The sequence below is a fragment of the Lemur catta genome, chromosome 4 (genome assembly GCF_020740605.2).
Source record: "Lemur catta isolate mLemCat1 chromosome 4, mLemCat1.pri, whole genome shotgun sequence".
Taxonomy (NCBI): Eukaryota; Metazoa; Chordata; class Mammalia; order Primates; family Lemuridae; genus Lemur; species Lemur catta.
Genome location: NC_059131.1, coordinates 92277900 through 92301988, shown reverse-complemented (window position 1 = coordinate 92301988; position 24089 = coordinate 92277900).

The following is a 24089-nucleotide window of genomic DNA, read 5'->3' as shown; positions in this document are numbered from 1 at the left end:
AATGCACACTATGCATTCCCCAAAGGAGTGAATTTGCTATTTCCACAAATTTATTTGACCTTTTTGTTAATAATATCTTCAGGTACTTTTTTTTTTTTTTTAACCAGCTATGCTTTGGAAAACACTGGCTTAAAATTTTAGCTCAAGAAGTGTTTGAAGTCACAGTGATGGCATGGATTAAAATGGTCCTCCGCAGTTGACCTAAGACCCTGGTTGAACTCCGAGGTCTTGCCAACAGAAAAAAATACAGAGAAATTTACCTAATCATTTCTGAGGGACAGCTCAGACATCCAGGGACTTTATTTTAAGTATCAAAGAAATATAGCTAGCTATTAATAGATAGCTAGATAGATAATTATCATAATGATGATAATGAATATATACATAAAAAACCAAAATATATTTCCCTAACTGAATGAAGTATGAGTGTGTGTGTGTATGTGTGTGTGTATTTCCCTTCAATTCATTTGGTCAACCAAGATTTACTCAGCGTCAATTCTGTTCCCAAAACAGGTGCAATACTAAATATACAAAAGCACTTAGGTGAGTTGACTCATGATCTCTGAGAGTTTAGTCTCATTGGTGAGGAAGCCATGCAAATAAACCCAATAATACTTTGACAACTGTAGAAACAGAGCTATTTGTAGAAAGCCATGGAGCCAAGAAAAAGGACCTAGAGCTTACAGAGATTTGGATCAGGAACTGTTTCCTCAAGGAGCAGATTACTGAGCTAAGCCACAATCCCTGTTCCACCCACTTCCCAACATTGTCCCCACTTGAAGATCTTATAAAGTATAGAACTGCATCCTATAAATAAATTTATCTTCTTTTTGTAGTTCTGACAACAGTTTGGTAACAGTGGCGATCTCTTCAAAATTTCAATTGACAGTCGTATTTGGCCAGTAGTAATAAAATAGTGTCAGTAAAATAATAAATGTGACCTACTGAGCTTTATATAGAACAAGAAATTATCACTAATGAAGACAAAAAATAATATTGGCTCCAAGAATTAGAGGTGCTATCATTTAGATTATCCATGTTGAAGAAATAGTGAAAATCCTCTTTTTTTGCTGACTGCAATCTGCTACTGAATTGAACCTTTGAACTATTGAATCATTAATTTTAAGAAATCACATTTTGCCAGCCAATTACTCAGCATTCCGTGACATGATCAATGATGCTAAAGGTTCTCAGCTGATTGTATTAATCAATTAAGCACAGAATATAAACAAAAAACAACTGTCAGGTGATCTTGATCCATTGCTGATGAACTGCTGTTTAAAACAGTTAATAATGAAGTAATGCTTGAAAACTAAGGGCAAAGGCCTAATTGATTTTTCAAAAGTAAGAACACTCTAAATGCTCAATTAGTTAATAATTTGCCTACTAATTGATTTCTTCAAGGTGTCTGACTGGCAAAATTGAGAAAGGTTCTGTAATCGCTATCCTTCTACAAAAAGCTTGTTTCTAGGCATCTAGGAAGGTTAGAAGATCAATTTAGACTCCCATTAATATTGTAGGAAACTTTCTCCAAGGATGAAAAAGCTACTATCAAGAACAAAGAAATCATCAACTAATAAAACTCTGGGGAGTGCTTCATGAAATGAACTAATTTCATCAAGAATACTAATAAATTAAATAGGAAAACATAATGAAATGATGCAAATATCTATTAGAAATAACAGACATTTACCAAACACAAAAGGACAAGTTTGAGACTGAGAGACTTGTGATTAAAATGCTTTTAATTGCAGGTAATGAGCTAAATAAAGAGAAATGAACATATGAGGATGTTAAGAATTCTTCTAATTACATTGTATTCCCTAATTATATATTTTTACTGTACAGGTAGGTTACACAACTTTTCAGTAATGGAACCTGATGAATAATATGTAGGTGATGTAATAGAGATTACAGGTGCTAAAGAAAATCCAAAAGCATCCTGAGGGGAGACTATAATGCTGAAAATATGAATAGTAGCTAACATTTATTGGACACTTATTATGTGCCAGACACTTTACTAAGGATTTTACATAGATTAACTCAGTTAATCCTCATAAATTCCTCTGAGAGTTCTTTCCAGGTAGTAAACAGTATGTCTAGAATTTGAATCCAGACAATATGGCTGCAGGGTCCATGGCTGTAACTTCTATATTCTCCTTTATCAAACCATGTCATATTTTAGCACTTTACATAGGTTTTCTTATTTAATTTTACAACATCCCGTGTGTTGAATACTCTGTGTTAGATACTATACACCAACAAAAAGTTCTGATTGAGTAATTTGCTCAAGGCTTGCTGGGCCAGTATATAGTCTCTTAGAAACTTACAGGACTAATGTCACAGCACATAGTCTTTGGGCACAAATATGGACAGACAGGCTGAGGTTCTCCCACTACTCTACTTCTTCACTCTACTCCTCCCACAATTTTAATACAACCATATGACTTCACTTCTTTTTCAGAGGTGCTGTGAAAAGATTTTTTTTTAGGTAGGGTCTTTCTGAGGCTAGAGTGCAGTGGCATTGTCATAGTTCACTACAACCTCCACCTCCTGGGCTTGAGTGATTCTCCTGCCTCAGCCTCCCAAGTAGCTGGGACTACAGACATGTGCCACCATGCTCCACTCATTTTTCTATTTTTTGTACAGACAAGGTCTCACTCTTGCTCAGCCTGGTCTCAAACTCCTGGCTTCAAGCAATCCTCCCACCTTGAGTGCTAGGATTACTGGCGTTAGCCACACACCCTAGAGTACTACTCAGCCATAAAAAGGAACAAAATAATGTCTTCTGTAGCAACTTGGCTAGAACTGGAGACCATCATCCTAACTGAAACGTCTCAACAATGGAAAAACAAACACCACATATTCTCACTAATAAGTTGAAGCTAAACAATAGGTATACGTAATCATAAAGTTGTGTAATGGACAATGGAAACAAAGAAGGGGGAAGGGGGGTGAGGAATAAAAACTTACTTACTGGGTACAATGTATACTATTCTGGTGACAGGCACACTAAAAGCCCTGACTTCAGCATTATACAATTCATTCATGCAAAAAAAAATTTTGTATACTCTTAATATTTTGAAATAAATGAAAAAAAAAAAAAAGAACCACCTGGCAAGGCAGGGGACCCAGTGGAATAAGAAGTGAGAGAGATGAGGCAGATGGGAGTTTACTCCGAGTATAGGGACCAGTGCTGGGACAGAGTCCAGGCTTTGATCTCTAATTTCAGAGTCACCCACAGTAAGCAGCAGTTTCTCCATAGCCCTACAGGAAGATTACAAATGCATTCCCCTCACTCTTTCTATCTCTTCATTTATCCCCTGGGTAAAGAGAGATGTAAATAGGATGAAGATATAAACACATTTTTGAAAATCAGAAGCACCTTCCTGTCTTCTTGGTTTATTTCTGAATAATCTTGAGTTGAAATTATTTGCTATTAAGGTATGATGTGTAATTAGAATTTTAAGTTTCTAAACCAATGTCTTCTTTCTCCTTATCATAAAATTAGAAATCAGCATTCCTACTGCCTAGTGTGAATGTGAGGATCAATCAGATAATTTATCCATGTGCCTGGACACAGCAGGTGTCAATGCACGTTGAACTTCCTTCCTTCCTGCCAGTACTCCACAGACCCATCATCTCTCCTGCCCATTTACTTCCTCACTGCATTGAAGAGACATTGCTGCATCCAAGTGTTGAAAGCCAGTCATCCCCCTCCAGCCTCAACTCCCAGTCATACAAGTCATATCATCCAAGCTGCACATTTGCTTGCCAACTTTGCTCCCCCCCTCTATGGTTATATGTGGGTCATTCAGGCCGAGTGAAAACCTAGAGTTCATTGTCCTTTTTTCCTTTAACCCTGCTCCTCTTCAGTTCACCATATGCATTGCCTGAGGGAAGGGATCACACTGAATACAGAGAACAAAGAGTTATCTTGGCTTTGAAGTCCCAAATTTGTTCTTGAACCTCATAGTTTTAGGAGTAAACTTGAAGCTAAATTCTTTTAATTTATAAGTACCAGTATATATTTTTTCTCTTTATGTAAAAAGTTGGGTGCCAAGTGTCAAAGACATTGTATGCCTAAATGCTAGATTGGGGGATAGATAGCTAAGAACTCAGAATACAACCTAAATTACTAGATGAAGGTTTTCTCCTGAGAGATGTATGCATTTCTAAGAAGGTGGGGAAGGCAATGTTGGGAAAGTAGAAGGGAGGCATAGTGGGCTTAGGCGGAATCCATGAGCGAAGTGGCCTCAGTCAATAAAATCCAGTTGGCAGTGAGTCTTAGGAAGATGTCACATGACAACCAGCGTCAGTATCAATGTTCTGAAAGTAGCGTCAGGAACACTGTCATGGTGTGTTCAGGCAGAGGAGACCTGAGTCAACCCTCTGAGCTTTCTTCAGCTCTAGGGAGCATGAAAAACCCATCCAGAAGAGTCCTGTGATCTTGAGAGGATCAGAGAAGTGTATGAGAGGAGACGTCAAACCAGAAGAGACCTTTCATCAGACAAGGCAGATCCTGAGTAAGTGCATTGATCTGTTACTAGCAGTGATGGAGAACATGTGTAAAATGGTAGTTCAGGATAGCGTTCACACATATTTTCTTTCTTTAAAAATGTATACTTCTTTTATACCTGGGTTTGTGGCCTATAAATAATTATGCCCTCCACAACATAAAGGGTTTAATTCAAGAGATGTCTAAGCTCCTCCAGATTCAGTAAAATGAATTGGAAGGTTTTTTTTAATGAATTAAAAAATGGGGGTGTTGACTTTCTTAGTCCATTCTGGTTGCTATAAAAAATATCATAAACTGTGTCAAGAGAAATTTATATCTTACAGTTCTGAGGCTGGGAAGTCCAAGATGAAAGTGTTCATGTCTGGTGAGGGTGCACTTTCTGGTTCATAGATGATGCTGTTGAGCTGTGTCCTCACATGGCAGAACAGGGGAACGAGTTCCCATGAGCTTCTTTCACAAGGGCATTTATCTCATATACTAAGGCTCTGCCCTCATGACCCAATCACCTTCCAAGGTCCCACCTCCTAATACCATCACCTTGGGAGTTGGGATTTCCACATATGAATTATGAGGGAACACAAACATTCAAACTATAACATTGGCTAAGACTGATGTCAACCTGTATACTTTTAATACACCACAAACAAAACTATTTTGTGGAGCATATCTAAGTTCATAACAGCATTATTCACAATAGCCAAAAAGGTGAAAGCAACCCCCAAGTGTCTGCAATGGATGAATGGATAAGCAAAATGTGGTATATACATATAATGAAATATTATTCAGCCTTAAAAATGAAGGCAATTCTGACACATGCTACAACATGGATAAACCTTGAGCCTTGAGGATGTTATGGCAAGTGAAGTAATGTAGTCATAAAAGGACAAATACTGTACAATTAATTTATAAGAGGTGTCTGGTGTAGTAAAATTCATAGAGACAGAAAGTAGAATGGTGGTTGCCACAGGTAAGGGTACTGGGGAATGGGGACTTATTCAGTAGTTGATGGATACAGAAAAGGTAGTTATTTAGTGTTTAAATATTTAGAGGTATGAAGTTTCAGTTTTTCAAGATGAAAGGAGTTCTATAGATGGATGGTAGAGATGGTAGCACAACTATTGCAAACATACTTAATGTCATTGAATAGTACCCTTAAAAATGTTAAGATAGTAAATTATATTTTATCACAATTTTTAAAAGAATTAAGGTAAAAAAATTTTGTGAAACTCTAAGGAACTTCTGTTTATCTCTTATGTACATAGCTCCTTCAAAGAAATCTTTAAAATATGACACCCCTCTATGCAAGGAAGTTATACAACTACCCAGGGCTATATAACTGCCAAATTCACATCCAGTTATCCTGAGTCCACACCCAGCACTTTCTCCATCATACTCTAATAAATGTACACTTGAGTATATGTGAGCAAATAGCATATACATAGTCATACAAATACAAGTACAAAATATAATGTGTGTGGTTCTTACTAGCAGATGAAATATTAATAAAAGCACTTGCTGATCATTTTAATGCTACTTTCAATTTGTGAATTTCAGACCACTTTATTTTAAATGAAAAAATATTTTCAGAGTGTCTTTGATGCCCAATTATTCTACTAAGTCTATTTATAGACTTTGTTCTTTGAAATAATAAATCAGGTTTACTAAGTATTTAAAACTAAGTGGCTCATTTTCATTGTCTCTAACGCTAAACCCACAGAAATTTATCCTTGCCAACTCTTTAGAAAGTGTTTCTGAATTTTATGTGCTGCCCATTTTTATTGAAGTCCAATAAAAAATCCATTGTAAACATATGTAAAATTGGAAATAGATGGCTATCATTAAAATTGAGAATTATTTTGATATTATACAATATTTAGATATCATTAAAAAGAACTCATAAGTTCCAACAGACTAAAAGCTCACATTTAAAGTGGCACAATGAACAAACACATATTTATGATTGTATATTTAAGAGCTTATTTTGTTATATACTGTATTCATCTGAGGTTTTATTTTACTGTTTAAAAGGAAATAGAATCTTTGTTTTCTCTCTCACAGTCATACTTGAAAGGAAAGTAGCATTTTATGGTAGCAAGGGCATTGGCATGGAAATTGGGCATTCAAGCTCTTCTGCTATGCAGCTTTGAACAAGTCTTTTCACCTCCCTTGAACTCATTTTTCTCCCCAATAAGGTAAGTGAGTGAAAGTAGCTGGACTCGAATGTCTTTCCATCTTTTATATTCCAAGATGCAATGCTTATGCGACTTTGATGTGCACATCAGATGCATTGGTTACATCGGCTGTATCCAGCACACCTCGTTCCCACAGTAAACCTATACTCCTTCCTTCAACCAACTTGGACTAAACCAGCTTGGCTCAATTTATAATTCCTGAAGGCCTTCATTAATGGTGATGATGATACTTACAGGTAATATTTATTGAGCACTTACTATATGCCAGGCACTTTTTGTGGTGCATTGGTTATAAAAACAGCTCCATTTCCAACTGCCACCCCATATCCATGCCCTTTGCAGCTCCCCTATTATAGGGGGGGACTGGGGAGTCTATCTCCCACCCCTTGAATCCAGGCTGGTCTTGAAGCATGCTTTGGCCAAGGATGCTGTGGGCATCATAATATGCCACCTCTGAGCCCAGGCCTCCATGCTTGCTCTTGGAACTCCACCACCACCACAAGAACCCACCCAGGTTATCCTGCCAGAGATGAAAGAACACATTAAACAGAGAGTTGTCCTAGTCACAGCTGCAGACATGGGAGAGAGCCCAGCCAAGGTCAGCAAAGCTCCCTAGCTGGCCCGCAGCTGGCCACAGAGGCATGAGTGAGCCCCATGGAGCCCAGGGCAGTTCATCAGAACCACCAGGCTGAAGTAATAAACAGTTATTGTTTTAAGACACCAAGTTTTGGTTTGCCATATAATGCAGTGTCCTTGTGTCAATAGACAACTGGTACCCTGCTCTAAACACATCATACAGGTTACTCATTTACTCCTCACAACAGCATTATATGAGAGGTGTTATTATCCCACTTTAGAGATAAGGAAACTGAGACACAGATTAATTAATTTGTCCCAAATCACAAAACTACTTTATCTTACAAATAATAAAACACCATTGATTATAATACGCACCACTATTTTATACACCACTAAGAAAGAAAAACAATGAGACTTTTAAAAAGATGCATGCTAATTTCAGTGATGTCAAAGATGAAAAGGAAATACATCTTAGAATTGATGAAATATGGGAGCAAGCAGTAGGGGCCAGGAATTTGGGCTGGGTGGTTTCACTTATTTGAAATAATTTGAGATACTTATGTATTTAACTGGTAGTTTGGGAATTGCACACACGTTCTTTTAAAGTTTTCTAGAATGGCAAATGATGTGGCCAGGCGCGGTGGCTCACGCCTGTAATCCTAGCACTCTGGGAGGCCAAGGCGGGTGGATTGTTTGAGCTCAGGAGTTCGAAACCAGCCTGAGCAAGAGCAATACCCCGTCTCTACTAAAAAAATATAGAAAGAAATTAGCTGGACAACTAAAAACATATAGAAAAAATTAGCCAGGCATGGTGCCGCATGCCTGTAGACCCAGCTACTTGGGAGGCTGAGGCAGGTGGATCGCTTGAGCCCAGGAGTTTGAGGTTACTGTGAGCTAGGCTGATGCCACGGCACTCTAGCCTGGGCAACAGAGTGAGACTCTGTCTCAAAAAAATAATAATAATAAAAACATATCATTTGTTAGTACCCTGGGCTTTTAAATTTTTCTCTGCCCAGTTCTGTGAATTGTGCTGTATCCTTTATACTCTAACTGGGACTCTTCTTCTCTGCTGTATACTTCATTGCCTGCATTATTTCATTAACATTTTCTCTTCCTAAGTCCCTCTCTGGTTGGTTGGCCTTGTAAAAATTCCTCCAATTTATCTATGTCTCTTAAAAGAAATTAGATGCTCACTTACTAAATATAGCATTAATGAGACCTAATCACTAGTGCTGAATTAGATTAATTACCTTGCTTGTTTTGAATGTGACACTCATCAATCAATTAATATTCCACATATGTGTGATTCCTCCCATTGTATATCCTAAGACAGATTAATCTGAACATGCCTTTTGGAGGTAGATAGACCAGGATCAAGTACTGCTTCTTTCTGCCACTTGCTATTTATATAACCTTGGACAAGTTACTTAATATCTTTAAGATCTAGTGTCCTCATATAAAAATGGATATAAACACATTCCAGTCTGTATCTTTCAGGATTTGTTCAGAGAAACAGCATTAGTGGAGGCAGGGGAGAATGTTTTACATGATTATAAATGATTGATTCCAGGGATTTGATCTCACGCACTTGTGAGAGCTGATTTCCTGCTGTAGTTAGTGGTGATCAGGGCCAGCATTCCAGAGAAGAGATGAACATGAAGGACAAATTGAAACCTGCAAGAATCCACGAGAATGTTCTGGAACTCATGTTGGTCTCTGACTGTCCTCAAGCCTCCGGCATGAATGATAGAGGTGTCCTGCTGGTAAGTGGCTTCCTCCGTCACAGAGCTAAACACACACCTGGCCCAGGAGTTGGAAAAGCTGAAGGAGACAGCAGTGGCTGGTATCTGTCCCGAACTTACTGTTGCCAGATTTAGCAAATTATAATACAGCACGTCCTGCTAAATTTGAATTTCAGATAAGTAACAATTTTTAGGCATGTATAAGTGTGTCCCAAATAGCACATACAAATTCCCTTTTAATATAAATATGTGCCATGCAGTATTGGGACATACTTATGCTAAAAAATTATTTTTGTCTATCTGAAATTCAAACTTAGTAAGGCATTCTATATTTTATTGGCAACTCTTACCTGCACTGGCTTTCGGAATATAAAAAGATTATTACTTCTACTTTACTTCTGCCTTTACTTCAATTCACATAGAAAACAATGTCTTATGGGCAAATCAAAACACAATGACATATTACCTCAAACCCATCAGCATGGTCACTATCAAAAGCACAGAAAACAAGTGTTGACAAGGATACGGAGAAATTGGAACCCTAGTGCACTGTTGATGGGAATGTAAAATTGGTCAGCCACTATGAAAAACAGTATGGAGACCCCTCAAAAAATTAAAAATAGAATTCCCATATGATTCAGCAATCCCACTCCCCATTATTCCATATGAAGTGGGAAAGGATTTGCTATCCTAACATCTCATTCCAGAACTCATCTTAGTCAATAAAACATCTTTGGGAAAATATCTCTTAGTAAGTTAAAAATCAAAGGGATGGATTTAACACCAAGCCCAAGCCTCAGAAGAATTGAATGTTAAACTGTTCTGTGTGAAATAAGAAGAAAAATGTTATTATTTGGGAGAACAAGGACATGAGAAATAAAACTGGAGCAGAGAAACAAGGGGAGAGAGAGAGGTGAGCAAGATAAAAGATTCTAAGAGATGGGAGAGGGCCAGGGTAGGAGAGCTGAAGGATTTACTTAGAGTCGTGCTGTCTGAAGTTCCATTTGAATGTTTCTCTTCTCACCCAAGTAGACCCCTTCTCTGTTTCCTCCCACTATCCAATACCATCCTTTCTACACATGTCACAGGCTTCAGTTTTGCCAACTGTACTCAAGAATGGTGAGAAGAGATTGCTATTCTTGTGATCGTTTTGGAAGAAGCTGGGTGTCACCTTTGTGAACAAAACAGAGAGAACACGAATTCAAAGGCAGATGTAGCTACAAGAATATAAGCTACTTGAGAATTCAAACAAATCTGCAATAAGATATTGGAGTTTGAAACACAGATTTAAAATAAATTTAAGATAAATTCATCTAGTTCTCAAGGAGCTGGAAAAGCGTTACCTGGATAACACTTTTTTCATTTTTTATTTTTTTGCAGGGGAGGTTAAAATGACCTTTCCTCAATGAAATAGTGGTAATAGCTATTCCTTTTTAAATGTCATTCCAATGCAGTCTCTCAACTTAGAAACAGTTATACTACTACTTTCCAGGAACACAAACACAACACACACAAACACACACACACACACACATACATCCTAGAAAATATATTCTGGAAGAATTATACACCAAATTACTAACAGTAATTGTATGAAAATACATGGCCTATTTACTTTCAACTTTGATATATTTCTGTATTTTTATAACTATAAGTTTTTTATAGCTAAGATATATTACTATTTTAGTTGGAAATATAAAGGTTTGTAAAATCTTTTGGTAAAACAGGATTTACAACTGTCTGCATATCTCATCCCAGTGAGAGATTTTAATACACTTCTTTCAATGATTGATAATTAAGCAGGCAAAAGAAATTCGTATGGATAAAGGGCATTTAAACAACACAACTAAACACAATTAATTTAAACACAATCCCTTGATATAAGGGATACACATAAAACACTGCACGTAACAACTACAGAAGACATTTGTGTTTATAAAAATTCTACCATGTACTAGACCATAACCTAAACATGTCAACTTAATTTCTTTGCCTACCCATTTAACTACTTTTTGCCACTTGCTGCTGCTCATCAGTGGTCTGTGGGTCATTCTCTCTAGTCATCTTCCATCTTTCCAATAACAAACTTGTTAAGTTCCCAATCTCTTCATTTCTACTTAGATGAATCTCTGAACAAATCCTGAAAAATGTAAAGACCTTTAGCCACAAACTCTAGAACTCAGCATCCTCATCTTTATGTTCCTCTACCCGGTTCCAATAAATGCTTTGTCCCTAGTGTCTGTTACACTTTCTTTACTCTGATCAGAGCAAGGTCTCCACCTTTGTCCTTACACCCAAGTCTTCACCTTGGAAAATATCCCAATATTCCAGTACTTCTAGGGCTAGAGCTTTGCTGCTCTTCTAACTAGCCAGTAGCTGGGACCCTACTCACTGTTGATGGACTTTCTAGTTGCTCACTCTCCACCTGCCTAACTCCTGAGCTCTACAAGGCCCCAAACTGCATTGTGTTTACACTGGTCTCACCAGTGCCTTAGTCCCTGGCATATGGTGGTACTCAAAAATCTGTTTATTTAATTATCTTTTGGATTTATAAATATCACCAGTTTTTTATTCCCCTATTAGGACACTCACTTATTAATAGTGAATTTCAGATTAACTGATACGTAAAACCACCACCTGTTATCTGTTCTATTCCCACTTTGGGATTTCCTACCAGCATCTATAGCAGTGATTCCCTGGGCCTATCCCAGTTGGACAATTCCACTTGCAGAAACTGGGCTCTGTTCTGCTGCATCCAAAATATGACACTAGCCATAGTATGTCACAGTGTGACCGTAGAAAGTTCTCTGATCTCTCTAGGTTTTGGTTTCTTCATCTTTTGAGGAAAGACGTGGGATTATATGATCTCTATATTGCCTCCTCCTCTTAAGTCTGAACTCAAGGACTATTTTGACCAATAGAATATGGAAAAAGTAACAACGTGCTGATTTTCAGACCTGGAAATTGGCAGCTTTCACTTTCTGTCTCCTGGAACACTCACTCTAGGAGCTCTAAACTACCATGTAAGAAGTCTAATGATTCTGCTGGAGATATCATAAAGATAGGCCCCGAGACTACACTGGCAGAGAGAACAAATCAGCTGAGCCCAGACTTCTAGTTGTCTGCACCAAGGCACCAGACAAGTGAGTGAAACCCTCGAGGACCCTCCAAACCAGGCGAGACTCCAGCTGAAAAACACCCAGTGAACCAAGCTGATAACCATATAGAGCAGAAGATTACCCAGCTGAGTCCCTTCCAAATTTTTAACCCACAGAGCATGAGCATAGTAAATTTATTGTTTTTATAAACCCTAAATTTAGAATATTTGTTACTCAGAGATAGATAACCAGAAAAGGTAAATAGAGTTTTAGGTATTTAAAATGGGAACTCTGCTTCTAGCAATAGTGCAGTCTACATATTCTAAAAACCCTCCCATCATTAGACACTTTAAAATACTAGATAAACTTTTAAAAAAAATTATTTTAAATGCATAGGTAAGCTTACAAGAGGATGACAAAGTATTCAGAAGTGAAGGATCCCAGAATGAATCTAGATGAATAAGTGGGTGCTAAAGCTGGCAGCTACCCCAAGGGCATTGGCTGACCTCCAAAAAGCAAGAGCCTTGGGTTTTAATGGCTGAAAGTCTTAGGCCCTTACAAAATAGGGAATTGAAGTGGAGATGCTGAATAAAGCCAAGAGCCTAAAGGGTTCCACTCTGACTGAGAAACTGGATAGAAAAATATCAGCCCTGCAAAAAGATCTAACTAGGAAACTGTTTTTGGCCTTGAGTGAAGGGAAACACAAAAAGAACATCTCTGAGAATCTGTTAACAGAAGCAGTCAGCCCACAATGTATACACATACCAAAACATCAGATTATACCCCATAAAATATATAATTATTACTGTCAATTTAAACAAGATAATAGTATAACAACAAAAACGAGCAGTCCTCAAATGGATTTGGGGAACCAACTCAAAACTATCTGTATGCTCCAAAAAAGCTAGGAAATTAATTTAAAGTGGCCTGACAGTGGGAACTTAACAAAAACAGAGGCAAATCCCCTCTAAGGAATGGACTCTTAATCCCAATCCAGTAGAATTCCTAAAGATAAAGGCAGTGGTGGGCTGGAGCTGAGTCATGCAGACTTGCTCCAGAAAGAGCCAATCGTGTGCATCTCTTCCCACCTTCGCAATAGGACATGTTAAACGGACAATTTGAAATTGGCTATCATGAGAGCATTTACACCACAGCAATTAGCAAACCCCACAAACTGGGCTTTCTAAAATAGGAGCCAGTTTATCAACACAAAACCAGAGAAAGGCCTCATATTCATGAACTCACTATTAGAAACACCACAAACAACAGTCAGTAGAAACAAAAACAGCACAATTAAATCCCTGAAGGCTTCTTAGGATTGAATTATAAGATCAAGAATATAAAGTGAGAATCTCTTATATGCTCATAGAAGAGAGAAAATCATAAACATGGAGAAAGAATAAGGGATTTGAAAAATGATTAAATAGATATGAAAAAGAATTTAAGATAGAAGAAACAATAATAGAAAAGGATGTGGGAATCTTTAATTATTCCACATATGTCATATCAGCTAGAATACACATGCAAGAAAAAATTTAACTGTTCAGTATTTCTACCAGTTGCAATTCTGCTACTGCTTCTTGCCCTGTTCTAGAAAATATGCTACTGGTGCCACATTTTTTACTCACTATTCAAATGGAACTACGTGCCGTATATGATAGTTAATACAATTCCTGCTACTTTTTTGATGTTTTCTGTATTTTGTTATGAACTATATCATCCTTACAAAATTATAAATATTAATACAGTGAACATCCAAGGGTGATATTGTGATATAATAAGAAATATATGTTTGGTCTTTATCCTCAGTTCCTGACACAGAGCTCCTAAATCCCTTAGGATTTCATGAGTGATAGGAGTGTCTTTTGTTCTAATGAGGCAACACCAGGTAACCCGTAGCTAGCTTCAGAGTCAGGGCTGGTAGCCAGAAAGACCAGACCTTGATTAGATGCCTAGAATTTTCAGCACCAGGAAGGGAAGAAGGGCTGGAGATTGAGTTAAAAATCAATCATGCCCATGTGATGAAACTTCCTTAAAAACCCCTAAATGACAGGGTTCAGAGAGCTTCCTGGTTGGTGAACACGTCAATGTGCCAAGAGGGTGGCACAACCCAACTCCATAAGAATAAAAGCTCCTGCATTTGGGTCCTTCTGGACAACACCCTATGTTACCTCTTCATCCGGCTGTTCATTTGTATCCTTTATAATATCTTTATGATAAACAAGTAGTAGTAAGTAAAAGTGCTTCCCTGAGTTCTGTGAGCAGTTGTAGAAAATTATTAAACCCAAAGAAGGGGTAGTAGGAATCCCTAATTTATAGGTGGTTAGTCAGAAATATGAGAGACCTGAAACTTGTTACTATCATCTGGAGTGGGGGCAGTCTTGTGGGACAGAGCCCTTACTTAACCTATGGGATCTGTAATAACTTCAGGTAGTGGCAGAATCGAATTGAATTATAGAATACTTAGTTGGTATCTGGAGAGTTGTAGAATTGGTTGGTATAGAAAAACGAAAGAACAACCACATATTTGGTGTCAGAAGTATAGCGAAAAAACAGTTCATAGTTGGTATTTTCTGTATTTTGTGATGAAATATATCATTCTTATAAAAACTATAGACGTTAATATATGAAGACCTAGGTATTTCTGTGTACACCTTCCTATTTTTCTAGCTTTCCTCCATAATTCAACCAATCTTTATATTAGTATTTATCAATCCTGTGACTGTTTTATGCTTTACTACATAATTTTGTATACATATATAATACATTATGTTTAGTGTTTTAAAACTTTAATAAATTCAGAAAGTTGCTTCTTATCATTTATTTTAGATTAATCCATAGTGAAAATGAATAAGCTAGTACTACATGTACCAACACTGATATGTACTACTGGTTTGTTCATTTTCAGTTCTGTGTTTTTCTGTTACTTGAATATACAATTTATTTAATAACTTAGAAAAATAATTTGACAGTATATAGTAAAGTTAAATGTACATGTTCTCTTTGAATCATTAATTGTACTTGCAGGCCAATTAGAAATCAATAGGAAGGAGCTGAGTGCAAAGCAACAGCTATGGATATCAAAAGTGACTTTAGATACAGAAGACAAAAAATAAGGAGAAACAAACCCCTAAAGCTCCTCACGTGTCTGTGAAGAAGCCCTCTCTTGGTTTTGTTTGGTAAATACTTTTCCACTCCACTGGGCTTAGCCCGAACCTGGGTTTTGGTAGCCAGAAGCTTGGACTATTGTTCTCAGCTGTGAGACTTCCACACAGAATGAAGTTCCCGCACTCTCCCTGCACTCTGGGAATCCTCCCCGTATATTCTCTGTTCTGAGCTCCTGGTCTTAACAGGCAAATTTACTCTAATAACACAGAGGTTCTCAACTAATGCTTCAGCTTTAAAATATTTTTTAAATTATCTTCATTAGGAAATAATTTGCCTAGAATAAAATACACTTTTTTATTTTAAAATATTATGGGGGTATAAATGTTTTTGGTTACATGTATTGATTTTGTTATTCTTAAGTCAGGGTTGTAAGTGTGCCCATCACCCAGACAGTGTTCACTGTACTAGTTAGGTACACTTTTGTCTGTCCCCTCCCTCCCTCTTGCTTGATTTCCACTGTGGTTTACTTCCCTCTGTGCACGTGTGTGCTCACCTGTTAGTTCCAATTTAATAGCAAGTACATGTGGTGTTTCTTTTTCCATTATTTAGATACTTCACTTAGGATAATGGTCTTCAGTTACATTCAAATTTTTCAAAGGGCATTAAGTCATCCTACTTTGTGGCTGTGTAGTATCCCATAGTATACATATGCCACATTTTGCTAATCCTCTCATGTATTGATGGTCACTTGGATTGATTCCACGTCTTTGCAATTGTGAATTATGTTGCTATAAACATTTGAATGCAGGTGTCTTCTTGATAAAATGACTTCTTTTCCATTGGGAAATACCCAATAGTGGGATTGCTGTATCAAATGGTAGGCCTTCTTCTAGTTGTTTAGGAAATCTCCATACTGTTTTCCACAAAGGTTGTATTAAGTTGCAGTCCAACCAACAGTGTATAAGCATTCCTTTCTTTCTGCACCCACACCAGCATCTATTGTTTTTGGACTTTTTAATAAAAGCCATTCTAACTGGGGTAAGTTGATATCTCATTGTGGTTTTAATTTGCATTTCCCTGACGATTAGTAACATTGAGCATTTTTTCATATGTTTATAAGACATTTATCTATCTTATTTTTAAAAGCTTCTGTTCATGTCTGTTGCCCATTTTTTAATGGGGTTGTTTAGTTTTTGTCTTGCTGATTTGTTTATGTTCTTTATAGATTCTGGTTATTAGCCCTTTATTGGATGTATAGCTTGTGAATATTTTCCCCCATTCTGTAGGTTGTCTATTTGCTCTATTGATTATTTCCTTAGCTGTGTAGAAGCTTTTTAATTTAATGAAATCCAATTTATTCATTTTTATTTTTGCTGTGATTGCCATTGGGGTCTTCTTCATAAATTCTTTCCCTAGGCCGGTATCTAGAAGACTTCTTCCAACATTTTCTTCTAGCATTCTTATGGTTTCATGCCTTACATTTAAGTCTTTTATCCATCTAGAATTAATTTTTGTGAGTGGTAAGAGATATGGATCCTGTTTCATCCTTCTGCATGTGGCTATCCAATTTTCCCAGAACCATTTATTGAATAGGGCTTCTTTTACCCAGTGCACATTGTTGTCTGCTTTGTCAAAGATCACTTGGCTGTATGTGCATGGTTTTCTATCTGGCTTCTGGGTTCCGTTCCGTCGATCTGTATCTCTATTTTTGTGCCAGTACCATGCTGTTTTGGTTACCATAGCCTTGTAGTATAGTTAGAAGTCTGCTAATGTGATGCCTCCAGATTTGCTCTTTTTACTTAAGACTGCTTTGGCTATTTGAGCTCTTTTCTAGTTCCAAATGAAGCATAGAATTATTTTTTCTGGATGTGTGAAATATGACATTGGAATTTTGATGGGAATTGCATTGAATCTGTAAATAACTTTGATTAGTATGGACATTTTAATGCATTGATTCTATTGATTCATGATATGTTTTTCCATTTATTTGTGTCATCTTAAAATGCACTTATTTTTAGTGTACATTTAAATGAGTTTATGCAATGATGTAAATTTATACATTTATATAACCACCAACAGAACCAGGGTACAGAACATTTCTATCATCCCCAAAGTTCCCTCAAGTACCTTCTCTGTCATTCCCCAATATTGGCACTTGGCCCTAGGCAACTGGAGATCTTTTTGTCTCTGCAGATTAAGTATATCTTTTCTAGAGATTCATATATTGGAATCATAGTACTCTTATCTGGCATCTTTTGCTCAACATGTTGTTGTTTTATTATGGTTTTCCCTTTTATCGCTGAATAGTATTCCATTGTGTGGCTCTACCCTCAAAAAATTGTTGTCTATTCACATATTGATGAACATTTAGATTGTTTTTATTTTTCAGCTACTATGATTAAAGCAGCTATGAACATTCATGAATAAGTCTTTGTGTAGGTATATATTTTTTTATTTATCATGGGTCAATGCCCTGAGTGAAATTTCTGGGTCATATGGTATATATATAGTTAACTTTTAAGACAGTGGTAGTTTCTCAAAGTATATCATTTCATGTCCCTCTAATCATGTATAAAAGTTACAGTTGTTCCACATTCTGGCTTATATTTGATATTGTGAGTCTATCTATTAATAATTTTATCCGTTCTAGTGAGCGTATAGTAGTTTCTTATTGTGGTCTTAATTTGCATTTCCCTTACAACTATGTTGATGATTTTTTCATGAGCTTATTTGATATGGCCTATCTTCTATTATAAAGAGTCTATTCAAATCATTTGTCCATTCTTTATTGAGTATCTCTTATTATTCATCTTCTTATTAAATTTTAAGAGTTCTTTATGTATTTTGGATTAACATGCTACCTCTATCAGATGCAATCATGCATCACTTAATGACAGGGATACTTCCAGAGAAATGTGTCCTTAGGCAGGTGATTGTGTTGTTATGTTTCCATAATAGAATGTGCTCACACAAACCAAGATGGTATAGACTACTACACACCTAGGCTTTATGCTATAGCCTATTGCTCCTGGGCTATAAACCTGTACAACATGTTACTGCATACCAAAAGCAATTGTACCACAAGGGAAAGTAATGTTATGGGACCATTGTCAGTTCATCCTTGACTCAAACTTCATTATGCAGCACATGACTGTATATGTATTGGGAATTTTTTCTCCCAATCTGTGGCTTGTCTTTTCATTTTCTTAACAGTGTCTTTCAAAGAACAGAAGGTTTAAATCTTTATGAAACCCAATTTATCAGGTACTTTTTCTTCTATAGTTCATGATTTTTGTGGTCTATCTAAAATATTTTGCATATCCCAAGACCAGGAAGGTTTTCTCCCATGACTTTAGTTTTATAACTTTATATTTGATGCTCATCTTATTTATATTAATAGCTTTATATTTTATGTTGCAGTTCAAGTAAATGTGTATGAGATAAAGGTTGGGTTTCATTTTTTTTCCCCTTATGGATATCCAATTATTCTAGCACCATTACTTATAAGGCTATTCTTCCCCCTTGATTACTTAGCACCTTGTTAAAAAATAATTGAACATATTTGTGTGAGTATATATTTCGGAACTCTCTATTCTATTCTAGTAATGTATTTTTACATCCTTATGTCAGTACCACAGTGTCTTGATTATTGTAGCACTATAGTAAATATTGACATCAGATAATGTTAAGTATTGCAACATGGTGCTTTTTCAAGATTCCCTTTGGCTATTTGAACTCTTTTTCCTTTCCATATACACTTTAGTGTCAGCTTGCTCATTTCTACAAAAAAAATCTCCTGAGAATTTTGTTGTCATTCCACTGAAACTAGAGGTCAATTTGGGGAGAATTGTCATCTTAACATTACTCTGCCTTCTAACCTATGAATATGATTTCTTTCTACATTTATTTAGGTCTTCCTTAATTTCCCTCAGTAGTGTTTTGTGCTTTTTTATGGTGCAGGTCTTGCATATTCTTTACTAAATTTATACCTAAGTGTTTCATGTTTTAGGATGCTTTTCAAAATGGTAGCCTTAAAATGTATACTTTTATTTGTTCATTGCTAGTATTTAAAAATACAATTTATTTTTGTATATCTTGACCTTATATCTTGCCAATTTGCTAAACTCATTTATTAAATTTATTGTTAGATGTTACACAATTTTGGATGCCTTTGTAAATTTTTTTTTATTTTTATTTTTTGGTAGAGACCGAGGTCCTGCTCTTGCTCAGGCTGATCTTTAACTCCTGACCTCAGACAATCCTCCCACCACGGCCTCCCAAAGTGCTAGGATTACAGGCATGAGCCACCATGCCCTGCCATAAATTAGTATTTTTAATTACAACTTTCAAATATTCTTTACTAATATACATATGCATTGATTTTTGTAAATTAACTTGTATCCTGAGAGTTTGCTAAACTCACTTATTAGTTCTAGATATTTTCTAGTGGATTCCTTAGGATTTTGTACCTCTAACTTACCACCTACATAATCATGACATGAAGATTTTATACTTCTTTTCTGATTTATTTGCCTTTTATTTATTTTTTGCCTTATGTCACAGGCCAATATTTTGAGATGATAATTTTCATCTTATTTCCAGTCTTAAAACTTTGTGTATGTATAGTCTTTTACCATTAGTGACGTCAATAGGGCTTTTTGTAGTTGCTTTCTGTGAGGTTGAGAAAGATCAATTCTATTCCAAATTTGCTAAGATATCTTTTATCATAAAATTGAATGAATTTTGTCAAATATTGCTTTCTACATCTGGCGATATAATTATGCAGTTTTTCTCTTTTATTTTGTTAATCTGATGAATTATATTGCTTGATTTTTAAATGCTAAATGTTACATCAACCATGTATTCAAATTCGTTGAAGACATTTTACCAAAACAGATTCAAGAAGATAGACTTAAACGATCCTATATTAATTATATATATATATATATATATATATTTTTTTTTTTTTTTTTTTTTTTTTTGAGACAGAGTCTCATTCTGGTGCTTGGGCTAGAGTGCCATGGTGTCAGCCTAGCTCACAGCAACCTCAAACTGCTGGGCTCAAACGATCCTCCTGCCTCAGCCTCCCAAGTAGCTGGGACTACAGGCATGTGCCACCATGCCCAGCTAATTTTTCTATATATATTTTAGCTGTCCATATAATTTCTTTCTATTTTTAGTAGAGACGGGGTCTCACTCTTGCTCAGGCTGGTCTCCAACTCCTGAGCTCAAACAATCCACCCGCCTCAGCCTCCCAGAGTGCTAGGATTGCAGGCATGAGTCACCACGCCCGGCCGATATATTAATTAAATAAATTGAATTCAGTATCTTTCCACAAAGCGATCTCCAGAGCCAAATTGCTTCACTGCTGAATAAATGTTTAAGAAATAAATAATTTCAATCATACACATATGTTTTCAGGACAGAGGAAGAAAAAATACTTCTTAACTGATTTTATGAAATCAGTATTACCATGATACCAAAACCACACAAAGGGTTACAAGAAAGAAAACTATATGCCAATATCCCTCTTGAGCAAAGACAGAAAAATACTCAACAAAATATTAGCAAATTGAATCTAGCAATACATAAAAGTATATTACAGTATGACCTAAGAATGCATGGTGAATGCTTAAATTGTTGATTTTAAAACTTTCTGCTTTCCTAATAGCTATACATGTCATTCTAAGTACTATATTTGCTATATCCCACAAATTTCAATACTCTTTTTTTTCTTTTTTATTTCATTCAAAATATTTTCTGATTTCCCTTGTGACTTACTCTTTGACCCATGGACTGAATTTCCATATTTGGGGATTTTCCAGATGTCTTCTATTATTAGCCTCTAATTTTGTGTGGTTAAAGAAGGTATTACGTATGGACTGTTTTCACTCACAATACTTCTGACATCAAATATTTTTTGTGATACCAACCAATTCTCCAGTTTATTATAAAGGATACAACTCAGGAACAGCCAAATGGAAGACATGCATGGAGCAAGATATAGAGGGTTTGGGGTGTGGCCCAGAGCTTCCCTCTCTAGGCATGCCACCTTCCTACCACCTGGATATGTTCACCAGCTGGGATGCACTCTGAACCCAATCGCTTAGGCCTTAGGGGTTTTTTGGAGGTTTCATTATGTATGCATGCTTGATGTAATCATTGATCATTGGTGATTAACTCAATCTCCAGCCTCTTCCCCCTTCCCAGAAGTCAAGGGGTGGGGCTGAAAGTTCCAATGCTCTAATCATGCCTTGGGCTTTCTGATGACCAGCCTCAGATCCTGGAGCTATCTAGGGGTCCCCAGCCACCAGTCATCTCATTAACATACTAAAAACACTCTTGTCATTCCAGAGATTCCAATGGTTTTAGGAACTGTGTGCCTGGAACCAGGGACAAAGGCTAAATATATATTTCCCATAGAATTACAATATATAATTTCAGATCTTTAAAATATAGTTACATTTGTTTTATGGACTAGCTTATGATCCATTTTAGTGAATGCTTTTTATGTACTCAAAAAGAATTTGTGTTTTTGTTTTGTTGAATGAAGTCTTCAACAAATGTCTATTAGGTTAATTTGGTTAATAGCGGTTAACAGTTCAAGTCTTCTATGTCCTTACTGATTTTCTGTCTTCTTGCTCTGTGGAAGCAGATCATTGAAACCTCCTGTTATAATTAGGGATTTTTCAGTTTCTCCTTTCACTTCTGACAGTTTTTACTACATATATGTTAAAGCTCTATTATTAATATATACTTATTGAGGATTTTTATGTCTTTTTGATGGATGAATCTGTTTATCATTATCAACCTGTCTGGTATTCCTTGTTCTGAAGTCTATTTTATGTGATTTTAACATACCTGCTTCTGCTTTCTAATCTTACTGTTTGCATAATATATTTTTTCATCCCTTTTCTTTAAATTTATTTCTTTTTATATGTGAACTAAGTTTATTATAGACATCATATTATGAGGTCTTTTTTATATAATCTGATAATCACTATCTGTTAATTACAGTGTACTGAACATTTACATTAAAGGTAAATATTGATATGGTTTGGTTTATATTTACTACTTTGCTATTGTGTGCTCGTCTATTCATCTATTCTTTACTCAATTTATGCTTTTCTCCTGCCTTCATTTGGGATTGAGTATATTTTAGTATTCCATTTTATCTCCACTATAGGCTTATAAATTAATAATTATCTCATTTTGATTTTGTAATTGTAGCTATAGGATTTAAATAAGGATCCTTATTAAAACTTATCTTCAAATAATATATTACTCTCATGTAAAATGAAAGATTCTTACAATATGTCTAGTTCCTCAATTCCGCCTTTTGTGCTATTGTTGCCATACATTAGTCATATATTTATTTAAATATGTTCTATGACCCACAAAATATTGTTATTATTCTTGAAATAGTTGATTATATTTTAAAGAAATTTAAAAATGAGAAAAAAGCACTTGTTTACACCCATATTTACCATTTTCAGTGCTTTTTATTTTCATAGATCCTAATTTCCACCAGATACAATTTTTCTTCCACCTAAATAAAGCCATTGATGTTTCCTCTCTGCAGGCTTGTCTGTAATTATACCTTTATTTTAAAGGCTATTTCTTTAGATATAGATTTCTATGTTGAAATTTTCTGTCAGTGCTTTAAAGATGCCAGTCCATTATCTTTTGCCTTGCTTAGTTTTTCATGAGAAATCTTTGATAACTTTTATATTTGTTCTACTGAATGAACGGTATCTTTTTTCTTTGGACTGCTTTTAGGATTTTCTCTTTACCACTAATATTCAGCAATTTGATTGTGATGTATCTTGTTATAAGTAAGTGAGTTGATGGGATGTTTTTATATTTATTGGAGTTCATTGATTTTTTTGTTGCTGTGTGTTGATACTGTTCACCATATTTGGAATATTTCATGTATTATTTCTTCAAATATGTTTTCTGTAACTCTCCTTCTTATAATATTCCTCCAATTAATACAGATTAGACTCCTTGACATTTCTCCACTGGCCACTGAGACTCTCTCCATTTTTTTCAGGTTATTTATTCTGTGTATATATACACATATATATTTACACACATACATATATATAATATATATACACATATATATCTTCTATTGTTATAAGTTCACTGACATTCTTATATACAATTTTTTCTATTAATTCCATTCAGTGAAATTTTCATTTCAGAGATTTTCCTTTTCATCTCTAAATTTTCCCTTTTTAAATCTTCCATTTCTTTTCTCATTATGTTCACACTTTCCTTTAAATACTTGATCATGATTATATTAGTTTTTTTAATGTACTTATCTTCTAGGTCTAACAAACTTGTCATATCACTATTGTTGCTATGGACTGATTTTTTAAACTTTTTATAGATCACACTTTCGTACTTCTTGGAATATCTAGGAATTTTAATGGTATACTGGATCTTTAAACGTTACATTTTGGAGTCTTTAAAGTTCATTATCTTCTTTAGAAATTAAGCAACATGCTCCTAAATGATGAATGAGTGAAAGAAGATATTAAGAATAAAATTTAAAAATTATTTGAAAAATAATATTATTTGAAAATTATTTGATATTTTAAATAATATTATTTAAAAATTATTTGAAAAATAGAAACACAACATATCAACACCAATGTAACATGGCAAAAGTAGTATTAAGAGGCAAGTTTATAGCAATCAATACAAACATCAAAAAGTAGAAACATTTCAAATAAACAACCAGACAACACACCTCAGAGAACTAGAAAAGCAAGAAAAAAACAAACCAAAAATTAGTCAAAGACAATAAATAATAAAGATCAGAGCAGATATTAATGAAATTGAG